Source organism: Myotis daubentonii, chromosome 3 (assembly GCF_963259705.1).
Source record: "Myotis daubentonii chromosome 3, mMyoDau2.1, whole genome shotgun sequence".
Classification (NCBI taxonomy): Eukaryota; Metazoa; Chordata; class Mammalia; order Chiroptera; family Vespertilionidae; genus Myotis; species Myotis daubentonii.
In genome coordinates, this window is record NC_081842.1 from 148277718 (window position 1) to 148290754 (window position 13037).

At 49.1% G+C, this 13037-nt stretch overlaps 1 protein-coding gene and 1 pseudogene across 5 annotated transcripts in view; one reads left to right on the plus strand and one right to left on the minus strand.

Moving 5' to 3' along the window:
* The window catches only part of MTF2 (metal response element binding transcription factor 2), an 81898-nt gene that overhangs the window by 33889 nt on the left and 34972 nt on the right, over positions 1–13037 (minus strand). The window lies entirely within an intron of this gene.
* LOC132229437 (TCF3 fusion partner-like) lies at positions 726–1489 on the plus strand (annotated as a pseudogene).

Sequence of the window (13037 nt, forward strand, 5' to 3'; positions counted from 1 at the left end):
ACAATGATGGGAGGCGAAAAGGGAAGGATGGAAGAAGCAGCCTGCCAGTGTCGGAACCCAGGTGGCAGCCAAGAGCCCGAGAACTGGGCCACCATTGTGATCGGAGAAGCCGGGCCACCTTTGCTGGCCCTGGGCCAGTAATCGGAGAAGCTGGGTGGGGCACGGAAGAGGGGATGTCCGTCTCTTTCCTGCCCCGCCGGCTTCTCAGATCACGGATCACCAGTGATCGGAGAACACCCAGAGGCGGGGCCAGAGGCCAGGCAGCACCCCTGCCTGGGGACGCGGTCAGGCCCCAGAAGAAGACCCATGGGCCTGGGAACGCGATCCGGTGCCTGGGCGGCAGCACAGCCAGGCCCCAGAAGGAGACCCATGGGCCTGGGAATGCGATCCGGTGCCCGGGCAGTGGCACATCGCCAGCCCCAGAAGGAGACCCAGGGACCTCCCAAGCGGAGTCTCCGTGGTCAGACTGCGTGGTGTCGGGACAGGAATAAAGATGGAGGTGACTCAGATGCCTGGTCAGTGGCCTTAGACCAGCAAACAGGCCCTTTCAGTGGGGACTCGGGGTGGGGGTAGGGCGAGGAAAGCCAGCGGGAAATAAAGAACTACAACTCCCAGGAGGCTTAGCGGCTGGGGCCTGTGTGCCTGGCTATGAAGTCAGATTGGGCGAGTCATTTTGCACTTTAAGAGGCTTGCAAGGTTGGAAGTTCTGCCGGGAGCCGGGAGAAATGGAGCTGGAGCAGAGAGAGGGGTCCATGGCAGCTGTGGGCTTTGAGGAGTTCTCAGCACCTTCCTGCTTGGAGCTGGCGCTGCCTCCACTGTTCGGTGGTCACATCCTGGAGAGCGAGCTTGAGACTGAAGTGGAGTTCATGTCTGGGGGTCTGGGCAGCTCCAGCCTCCAGGAGCGAGACGAAGAGGAGGAGGCAGCCCAAGGCCAGCGACCTTGGTGCCAAGGGGAACTCAATCGCAGGAAGTACCAGGTGCTGGATCTGTGCTGCAGGGAGATCGAGCAGGTGAACGAGCGGGTCCTGAACAGGTTCCATCAGATACAGAGGATAACACGGAGACTCCAGCAGGAGCGGAGATTCCTCATGAGGGTGCTGGACTCCTACAGCGACGACTACTGGGCCAGCCAGTTCACCATCTTACTGGAGGACGAGGGCAGCCAGGGCACAGACGCCCCACCCCAGGCAACGCTGAGAACGAGCCTCCGGAGAAAGAGGGGCTGTCCCCGCCCAGGAGGACACTAGCACCTGCAGAAGCCAGCAGCCCGGCCCCTGGTGAGGGGTCCAGCAGTTGGAAGAGGTGGCAAATGCCACGGGAAGGGTGCCGGGCGGGAGTTCCACTGACTCCGGATCTGGCCCCCATGCAGATAAAGGTGGAGGAAGACTTTGGCTTCAAAGTGGTCGAGGCTCTGGACTCAATTTGGGTTTCTCGGGAGCCAAACAAGCTGCTGCCCTACCCCACCCTAGCCAGCTCCACCTCTGATTGACCCCCAATAAACAGACCCCATGCTCTCCTTGGCAAAAAAAAAAAAAAAAAGAAAAGAAAAGCTTATAGAGGCATGCTTATAGGATCAAATAGTATAAATATAGATGTAGCAGGACAATAAAAAGAGAACCTGGCTATGATGATCACCTGAACACTGCCTCTGTGTCATTCCTTCTTCGCCGACTCCGTCCACACCTTTGGGAACCTCTGGACCTGCTGGGGCTGGACCCCAACATTCCTCTTTTTATAAGGACTTCAGTGAGATGGGCTAAGGGTCCCACTAGAATTGCCTCAATTTAATGTAATCCCCTCTTTAAAGATCTTATCTCCACATACAGATACATTCTGAGGTTAGGGGGATTAGGATTTTAACATACATTTTGTTGATTACCCAAATCAGCCCTTAACAACCAGCATGTTTCAGAAAGTAGATTCCTGCAGGGTTATTTACCAAACATTCAGAAGTATTTTTAAAAGAGCTAAGCCCCTCGCCCACCGCACGGGCCCCTTCCAGCGAAGAGCGAAGGCCTGGGTTCCGGGCGCCGGAGGAAAACTGGTGCCAGCAGCCAGGGGAAGGGGCCAACAAGGGGCCCCAGATTGCGAGAGGGCACAGGTCGGGCTGAGGGACCCACCCGAGTGCACAAATTTTTGTGGACCGGGCCTCTAGTCCTATCTAATAAAAGAGAAACATAGTAAATGGCGTACGACCGCTACCCTTCCCATTGGCTAATCAGCGAGACATGCAAATTAACTGCCAGCCAAGATTGCGGCTGGCAGCCAGGCAGCTTGAAACTAACATGAGGCTTGCTTGCTTCAGTGACGGAGGAAACCAACGTTCCCCGTTTCCCTTGCCAGCCTCTGAGCCTGCAGTTTAAAAAACATTGTAACAAATATAGAAGCTAAACAAAACCCCAGAAACCTGTTTTCAGCGAGCCCGGGATCTCAGAGCTGGAATTGATACAGAGTTTCGATTATAAAACCCAAACAAACCAGATACCTGCTTTCAGCAGCAGAGGCCTAAGAGCTGGAGCCTCAGAGCTAAAGCTAGCCCAGAATTAAATTAAAAAAAAGAAAAAAAGGAGCAGTTGGGAACTTAAGTCCCAGCTTGAAAACAGCCCTCAGCCCCTCACCCAGACTGGCCAGGCACCCCAGTGGGGACCCCCACCCTGAAGGGTGTGTGACCAGCTGCAAACAGCCATCATCCCCTCACCCAGGCTGGCCAGGCACCCCAGTGGGGACCCCCACCCTGATCCAGGACACCCTTCAGGGCAAACCAGCCGGCCCCAACACGTGCACCAGGCCTCTATCCTATATAGTAAAAGGGTAATATGCCTCCCAGCACCGGGATCAGTGGAGCCGCGAGGCACCCCGGCACCGGGATCAGCGTGACAGGGAAGCGCCAAAACCCATGATCGCCCTGCAGCTCTGTGTGTGACAGGGGGAGGGGCCACAACCTCCCTATCTGCCCTGTTCTGTTCATGACAGGGGAAGACGCCCCAATCCCCTGATCAGCCCTGCTCTGTGCCTGATAGGGGGAGCTCCCCAACCCCGATAGCCCTGCGGCTCTGTGTGTGACAGGGTGTGGCGCCCCAACCCCCTGATCGGCCCTGCTCTGTGTGTGACAGGGTAGAGCCATAACCTCCCCATCGGCCCTGCCCTGAATATGACAGGGTGCGGCGCCCCAACCCCCTGATCCGCCCCGCTCTGTGTGTGACAGGGGGCGGTGCCCCAACTCCCCTATCAGCCCTATTCTGTGAGTGACAGGGGAGCGCCCCAACCCCCTGATGGGCCCTGCTCTGTGCATGACAGAGGGCAGCGCCCCAACCCCATGATTGGCCCTGCTCTGTGTGTGACAGGGGGTGGCGCCGCAATCTCCCCATCGACCCTGCCTTGAGTGTGACAGGGGGCGGTGTCCCAACCTCCCAATCGGCCCTACCCTGAGCGTGACTGAGGGTGGCATCGCAACCTCCCCATTTGCCCTGCTCTGTGCATGACAGGGGGCGGCACCCTAACTCCCCAATCAGCCCTGCTCTGAGCCTGGCCAGGTCGTTATCTCCCGAGGGGTCCCAGACTGTGAGAGGGCACAGGCCAGGCTGAGCGGCCTACCCTCCCCCCTGAGTGTACAAATTTTTGTGCACCGGGCCTCTAGTATATAATAAAACCCTAATATGCAAATCGACCAAACAACAGAACGACCAGTTGCTATAACACGCACTGACCACCAGGGGGCAGACGCTCAACCCAGGAGCTGCCCCCTGGTGGTCAGTGCGTTCCCACAGGGGGTGCACCACTCAGCCAGAAGTTGGTGATGGGAGCCTCTCCCACCTCCACTACAGGCAGGCGGTAAGGAGTGAGGGGTCCTGGACTGCAAGAGGGTGCAGGCCAGGCTGAGGGACCCCCCTCTAGTTTTATTGTTAGATCTATAACATATAGAAATGTAACATAATTGACAATATGTTACAAAGGAGGTAGTGGAAACGAAATTATATTAAAGAAATGACACCAGCTGGTAACTCCAACCCATAGGAAAAAATGAAGGAAACCAAAAGTGTTAAATAAGAAAGTAAATGTAAGTGAAGTGTGTATGTCACTTCAAGGAAATAATCTGCCATATACTCAAGTAACTCATTGTTAAATTAAAAATAAGGCATGTTACAGAGCAGTATGCAAAGTATACATAATTTTGAGGTCAAACGCTTTTATTAGATAAACTAAAAATCTATAGAATAGCTAAGTCAAATTTTAAAAGGAAGAACAAAAAGAAGACCTGCCCTACCAGACACTGTGACATATTCAGGAGAAAAACAGTTCCTGAAAAAAGGGAACAGACAATAAAACCAATGCAATAGAATAAGTATCTCCAAAACAGATTCATTTAGCCCTGGCCGGGTACCCGCCTGAGTTGGTTAGAGCATCATCCCAATATGGCAAAGTTGTGGGTATGATCCCCAATTAGAGCACACATAAGAATCCATCAATGAATGCATAAATAAGTGGGTTAACAAATCAATGTCGATGTGTCTCCCACTGCCCCCTCCCCCTCCCCCTCTCCCTCCAATTAAAAAAAAAACCACCACAGTTTCATCTATGGTAAGTTGATAAATGATGAAATTGATATCACAAATCAGTACAGAAAGGATGTATTATTTAGTAAATGGTATTTGGGAAACTGGATAACTTAAATAAAGACGAAATTGTATCCCTAATTTACAATACACACACACACACACACACACACACACACACACACACAAAAAAAAACTCCAGATGGATTAAAGGCATAAAAGTAAAATGTAAAACCTGAAATCTATCTTGAAAATGTAGAATACTGTTATGATCTTGGAAGTGGAGCACACATTCAACATGGAAATAGGTTGCAAATGTGTTGATGAAAACAGAAGCAGAAAAAACTTTATAGCACAACTAGAGGCCCGGTACACGAAATTCATGCACAGAGGGGGGCTCCCTCAGCCCAGCCTGCACCCATTCCAATCAGGGACCCCTCTCACAATCTGGGACCGCTGGCTCCTAACCACTCACCTGCCTGCCTGCCTGATTGCCCCTAACCTCTCTGCCTGCCTGATTGCCCCTAACTGCCTCTCCCTGCCTACCTGTGATCATCCCTAACTGCCCTCCCGAGCCACCTGATCTCACCCCCAACTGCTCTCCCCTGCTGGCCTGATCTCACCCCCCAACTGCCTCTGCCAGCCTGATCTCACCCCCAACTGCCCTCCCTTGCTGGCCTGATCTTGCCTCCAACTGCCCTCCCCTGCCAGCCTGGTTGCTCCCAACTTCTCTCCCCAGCCAGCCTGATCTCACCCCTAACTGCTCTCCCCTGCTGGCCTGATCACCCCTAACTGCCCTCCCCTGCAGGCCTGATCTTGCCCCCCAGCTGCCCTCCTCTGCCAGCCAATTTGGTTCTGATTGGTCAGTTTCTATGCCAGTCAGCGTCAAAAGCTCCACCTCCTAGGCAACCATTGGCTACTCACAGTTGACCCAGATTTGGTTCTGATTGGTCAGTTTCTATGCCAGTCAGTGTCAAAAGCTCTGCCTCCTAGGAAGCCATTGGCTCCTCACAGTCGACCCAGATTTTGTTCTGATTAGTCAGTTTCTATGCCAATCAGCATCTCTGGGCCAATCAACAGGGCCTGATCAGAAAGGCAGGGCTGATAAGCAGCCCCATGAAGGCCTGGAGAGAAATGGAGGCTCGGCTGTTGGGCAGGCCAGGAGAGAAAGAGAGGCAAGTTCTGATCAACGCCTGCCTCAGAGTCTACGGATCAGACCCTGCCTCTCTATCTCTGCAGGCCTCTTTCCGGGCCTGATCTGCAGCCCCCTAGGCAGTCAGTGCTGGGTCACCAGGGCAACCCAGCACTGACTTCCGGTCTGTTCCAGACCGTCTGGTCGAGCCTTTGGTCGTAACTGGTTGTTATGACCCTGACTCTTAATTACATACATTATCATCTAGGCAAACTGAAAACATGCATATATAACCCCATATATTTTACAAGGACATACAAGATGCATGATAATATCTTCAACTGAGTTTTTAAGAAGTTTACAATGTAAAATCATGTTGTATTTAGTGACATACTTTATTAAATTACCACCTTCACCAAATAATCCCCAAGTCAAGAGCAACAGTTTCTTTCGTTTGGTTTGGGGTGGGGGTAGAGTCGTTGTAATGAAGTGCACAGAACAGTGAGAGCTGCAAGTCTTATGGGCAGGACTCAGATCCTGCTGCGAACCTCTGCCCTCTGCACCAATGGATGATCTTACACTGGCTAAATACAAGGTACAAGGTGATGAGGGAACAAGTGTCTTACCTCTGTTAGTTGATTGCGTCTTTAGTAAAAACAACTCAGCTACTAAATTGCCTATTTTTTCTTTACACCACAATCCTAATTAGAAATTTGGTATTTTATAGGAACTGTCTAATAAGATAAAAATGACATATATGAATTAATGTGAATACAGTATCTGTGCTCTTGTGTCTTCAAGTATTTTAAGTTATAATTAACTGTCTCCTTGACTATAAAGTTAACATGTAGGAGTTTCTGTTAAAGCTATTTACAGAAAGGGTGGAAACTCTTGTCAACTGGCACTGTCCTTGATTGCTATATTTTAAATTAATTCTCTTTGAACCCAATTAAAGTGTATTTTATGAGTAAAAAATAAATATATTCAAGTGGATATGTTAAGATGATTAGTAGATTAAAGCGGGGAATCTGAGGACTGGGGAAAAATGGACATATCCTGATCATAGACTTGGGATGATGTACACTTTTTCCAATGTTTCTAAGATCTGGTTCAATATAGCCCCTCTTCATAGCACACAATACAGGTGACAGAGTAGCAAGAGTATGAGAATAGCAAGTCAAATCTGCTTTTACTATTTGACAACACACACATACAGACTTTTTCTATCTATACTGCTATTATCATTAGAGAAGTATTTTCTTCGTCACTCCTACTGATATCCATTGGAAGACATTGCCTCGACAAAGAAATTCTTCCTTCTTGGTTGACCACTCCACAATAAATATGACTCTGACTCAAGAACTTGAGAATTGGATGCACTATTCAAATAGTGTGGCTTTTTTTTTTCTTCCCTAGCCATTCCCCAATTTACTCCTCAAGCTAACTAAGAAATAAACTATCTGAATATTACTTGTGAGACCATGGATAGTTTATTTCATCTGTTTGAGATAATCACTGAGGACTACTATCAGGCTAATATTTAAAAACATGAGTTAAGGATTTGACATACTATAATTTCTCAGTAAGACGGGAAAAAATATCAAGAAATTCAACTCACTTTCAAGTTATTTTTCCTTCGCAATAGTCAAGGTCCCATCTTTAGAGCCCAAGATTTTTGGTAAGACAGATTCAGCTAGACCTTCCTTCTTCTTTTTTTAAAATATATTTTTATTGATTTCAGAGAGAAAGGGAGGAGAGATAGATAAAAGCATCAATGATGAGAAAGAATCATTGATCAGCTGCCTCCTGCAATCCCCACTGGAGATGGAGCCAGCAACGCAGGCAGGTGACTTGACCAAGAATCGAACCCATGACTTCCTGATTCATAGGTCGATGCTCAACCACTGAGCAACACTGGCCTGGGCAGACCTTCCTTCTTAAACACATTTCGTACCGCATAGAAATCTCTAAGACATACGCCAGGGACCGCACGTTTTGGGGCAAACTGCACGTTATTTAAATCATCATAACTACAGATCATAATGCACTTTAGGTGTTGTTTTTCAATAATTATAACATTTTTATTTACAAAAACAATTAAACAATTAAAGTTCCCAGTACTTTTTTAACATATGGTACCGTGTAAAACATTTTCCTCTATGAAGAGGGACCAAACAAAATTTACATAAGTATCTAGATTTGCTCCTTTTTCCATGGGCGGCACAAACTCTGCAGGCTCTCGTAGGAAATTTTTTCTTTCCACTCGCTGGAATACATGTAGGTTCATGCTGCTTCATATCACCTGACAACCTTTTGGGTGGATCTTTACGAGGTGCTCTCCTTGCACCCCCAGGGGAAGGGCTGGACAGATTTGTCTCTGGTTCTGGAGAGCCTTCATTATTGTCATCCGTTATCCAGTCTCTCGCCACCGATAGCAGAAACTGTTTATACTTCATTTTTGCTTGTGGATTGAGGACGTTGTACACTCTAAATGAATTGAAAAGTCCACAGTTTATAAGGTACAGCACTACTTTTTTTGTCCATTTTATCGTTTTCCTTAGAATGGAACAACACGAAAGGAAGTGTATCAGTTTCGTTGGTTTCCTTCCTTTTTCTGAGAGAGGGCATTTCTAAAAGCACCAGGAAGTTGAAGACGAAGACTATTCGAATGACCAAAATACAATGTAACTGCAATGCTTTATGGGTTCGTGCAATTATATAGTTTTTCGTAGATTGACCTGCACAGTTTCCAAAAATGAGATCGCTTCATTCGATGTGGACAAGACAGTGTGTTGACATCTAAGGTCCGTAACAGATGGCGCATGAAAAACGAGAAAACTCGTGAGGGGTCCTTAACAGATGGCGCGCGAAACACGACAAAGCTCATGAGCGGTAGGAAAGATGTTAAGACTCCTTTCCCTGATTCAGGTCCACCCACCATGTTCAGGTTAGAAGTTCTCTTGGTTTGCTATAGTTCTCCCATCATTATACTTGTCACACTGTGCTCTACTTGTCTACTTACTTGTCTTTATCTATTCCCCACCCTTTAAACAGTTTGTACTCTGAGAGAGGAAAAGACTGTCCCATTTTGTTTATCATTACTTTCCCAGTACGTAGCAATATGCCCAGAATGAAGTAGGAACACAATAATCAATGAATAACTAGCACTTAATTTAAAGGCAGAAACTAAGAGCCAAACCCTACTACTTCAACATAGCACCTACCTCCCTAGTAGGAACTTTCATCCCTCTATTATGCTGCTGAGGGGTTTCCTCATCTTCTCTGACAACCCCAATTAGCCATTAAAGATCTACCACAAGCCCATCTCTAGTATACCTGCCACTACTCTTGAACTCACAAACTATAATTTGGCAGTAAAAGGAGGAAAGGATGGAAAACCTACTCCCACACACAATGGAGCACTCCTCTCACTTTGACTTAACCCAATCCACAAAGTCAAAGGACTATGCAATAGCAAATTAAGACCAGCACTACTAAGAGAGAAAGGGAACAAAACCTATTCTGCTACTATCCAAATCCTCCAAGCATCAGAGGTCCTAACCTCATCTCTTAAAACACAAAAACTACCATTTTTCCCAGAAATTCTTCCCGTTCCGGGGAAAAGCAGCACATGTGTGGGTGTGAAGGATATAGTGTGCACTAACAATGGTGCCACTTTTGGTGGGACCTTTCATATGTCCACATTTATAAGGCCAGAGATTAAAAATGGCAGCAGAGTGAGCGGATACTGCATGGACATGCTCACAGAAACAAACTGGAATTACAACTAAAATACAGAAAAACTTCCTGAATAATCAACGGAAAACTTGCTGGAGAGAACCTTGATACTCGAGGACCAAAAGTGGAGACCACATAGACTGGTAGGACGGGCAGAGGTGTGAAAAGGGCTGGCTGGGCGCCCATGGACAGCAACTGAAGTTTCAGAAAGGCATCTCAGCTGTGGGGGGTTGCCACTGAGAACTCAGGGGTCTAATCACCAAGTTGGGCCTCCCAGCAGAGAGCACCAGAACTGAGAAGGGTACCCACATAACACCTGTGAAAAGCAGCGGGGTTGCTGCCTGCCAGGGAGCGACAGCTGGAAATTCAGACACCCTCTTTTAAAAGGGCCAAAATTCCCTGTGGAGCCACCCACCTTGTGCTCCAGCAGAGGGAAGCCAGTGTGGACTGGAGCTTTGTGAGCGGAAGCCAGGATTGGGGACTCAGGGGTTAGAGCTCAGAAGGCAGAATAGAAAACACGGATAGTATTTATGGACTCTCCTATGTTGAGTCATTCCCTCATGCAGTGGAGGACATCTTTCCCACACAGACATTTGCCTTGCCTGGGGGAAGACAGTGGACCCACACCAAGCATGTCAAACTCACAGCCAGAAGCCGCATGCAGCCCACAATGAATATTTTTGTGGCCCAACCAATATAATAGTATGTAAGAAACGTTTTAATAAAAATTTCGTAACTTAATTTTTACAATATCCTATTATACATAACTAGTGGCCCGGTGCACGAAATTCGTGCACTGGGGTGGGGGGGAGGGCCCCTCAGTCTGGCCTTCACCCTCTCCATTCTGAGACCCCTCAGGGAATGTCCAACTACCTGTTTGTGCCCACACTTTTAACAGATAACAGCTCCATTGTTGTTTCTTTCTTATGCTTAAAACCATTGGAATTAGTAGGTATTCAAAGTGTGTATACATTTGGGGGGACACCCTGTATATCTCTAGTCAGCGGTGAAAGAAACCAACAGCAGATTTGGAACCCCCAGACAGGGAACCTCGCTCACTCCCCACGTCTCCCCATTTCACTTTCCACCTTCGTGGGCAGGAGAATCAACGTTTTCTCTCATTAATTTGGAAAAGCACGTCCTGTCAATGGCTGCCTGGTAGGAGTGCGCTAGGCCTCAAGCAAGCGAGGCTCAGTCAGGGCAGCCTTCGCTCATGGGTGCTGGCACCCAAAGTGCACATTCCTCCTCTACAGTCGCCCCGATTATCCCACTGTTTCACTGAGAGGACAGAATTCCTCTCCGCCTCTGGGTTCTTGATCTTGAACGCTGACCGAAGGCACCTCAGCGAGGGCCGCCCGCGCCCACCAGGTGTGTCTGTCTGCATCTGCTCCCGCCTCAGCACCTGCATTAACCCCCTAGAGGTTATCTCTTGCTGCACTGGCCTCTGTGAGAACAGGGCATCACCACTCCGCCCTCTCACTGTCATCTCACAGGCGCCCACCCTCAGCACCCAGAACACCCAGACACTCTCCAACGGACGTGAGCACATCAGAGGGGATGTGTGCACATCCTGTGGGGGTGTTAGGCATGCCAGGTTGATGGAAGTGCAGTGGAGAGGCGGGGGGAACTTGTCCACGCCTTGGTTTGCAACTGTTGCAGGCGCGGGAGGGTGACAGTGTGCTAGGGGATGTTCGCACACCAGGGGGGGATGTGCACACCGGAGGCCTCTGGCTTTGCAGATCCGCAAACCCCCGTGGTGCGGCCAGGAGGACGTCAGTCTGGCCCACCACGGTGGCTGTCCCTGCGATCCTGCACCTTCTGGGCCAGGAGGCGGATCTTGCGCAGCCACTCCTGGGCGCTAATGGCCTGCAGGCGCTACTTCAGCTCAGCCTGCAGGCTCTGCTTGGCGAGCTCACAGCTGTCACCACCGCCATGTGGGGAGTACAGGCCGCCCTCCGCCGGCCTGCCTCCCCTGTCCAGAGGCTCTCTGCGCTGCTCACCTGCCCAGAGTGACTGGGGCTAGGTGGAAGCTAGGCGTGCTGCCCTGCCCAACCCCGGCTGATCTGCCCCTGTGCGAGCTGCCGCCCCGCCAGGAAGGGTCACTGATCCGGGTCCCAGGACCGCGGACAGTCTCAAGCGCTGCCCCCTGCCCGGCAGGGTCACGGATCCGGGTCCCGGGACCCGGGACCACGGACAGCCTCAAGCGCTGCCCCCCCGCCCGGCAGGGTCACAGATCCGGTCCCGGACCGCAGACAGCCTTGCTCGCTGCTGCCCGCCTTCAGTATGCAAATTAGCCGCCATCCTGTTGCTTCAGGGTGGGGGTCCCCACTGGGGTGCCTGGCCAGTCTGGGTGAGGGCCTGAGGGCCGTTTTCAGGCTGGTGGGCGACTGAAGCTTCCAACTTCTCCTTTTTTTCTTTTTTTATTCTGGGATTTATTTACCTTCTATGGCTGTCACTGGAGCTGAGAGCTGGCTTTAGCTCTGAGGCCCGGCTGCAGCTCTGAGACCTCGGGCCCTGAAAGCAGGGATCTGGGTTTGTTTGAGTTCTATAATTGAAACACTGTTGCGATCCTGCTAGCTGAAGCCCGGCTGGCCAAAAGCAAGTTTCTGGGATTGTTTAACTTCTATAATTGCAACATTGTTTCTTAGAGTGCAAGGTCAGAGGCCGGCAGCAGCAGGCGGGGAACCTTGGCTTCCTCCTTCAGGGGAGCAAGCAAGCCTCCTGTTCACTTCAGCTGCCTAGCTACTGGCCGCCTTCTTGGTTGGCAGTTAATTTGCATATCGGCCTGATTAGCCAATGGGAAGCATGTCAGACCTACGATTAATTACCATGTTTGTCTATTATTATATAGGATTATTAATAACGAAGTTCACTAATGACTGATTACTATAATTGTGTTGCACTCATTTCCCTTACACGCCTTACGCACAGGCACACCATTTCTCTCCACTAATACTAGCAGCGAATATTTTAGCAGTCAATTGCCGCGTCATTAGTCTTGGACTGACTTGTTTGTTGTGCGCAACAAGAAATCTTTTGCTTTCAGAGAATAAGAAAAATCGGTTTATTTGCGTTATGCTTATTAATTTGTGCAGTTATTCAGTGTCTGGTAAGTTAATGTTCAAGAAAAAATATTAATTTTTATTAAAATGTTCTATTATTTATGTTAATGATTATTCATTTATTTCAGCCCTTTGTATTCAGCATGTTATCTATTGACATAAACCTACGTTTCTATGAAAATTGAAGTTTTTGGTTTTTTGCAGCCCATATAAACTTAAACCTTGTTTATTTGGCCCATGTTAGCCTTTGAGTTTGACATGCTTGACCCACACTATTGGAAAACACCTTGCCCTGAGGCCACTTGAGAATATAAATAATTAACCTCCAAGCAGAAGCAACTGCCACACCCTGCTGAAAAAAAAACCTCTCCCCACGCCTGAGGATGATTGCCTGGGTAATTCAAGAGGAATCCTATCAGTCTATAGGCAGAGGCCATCTCTGGAGGCTTTGAGTGTTTGCCTGATCTAATTTGTCAGAAACAGCATTTGACACTGTCCTGCAGTAGAGATTAAGAGGCATAGAGGATGTACCTAATACAGAGTCACAAACCC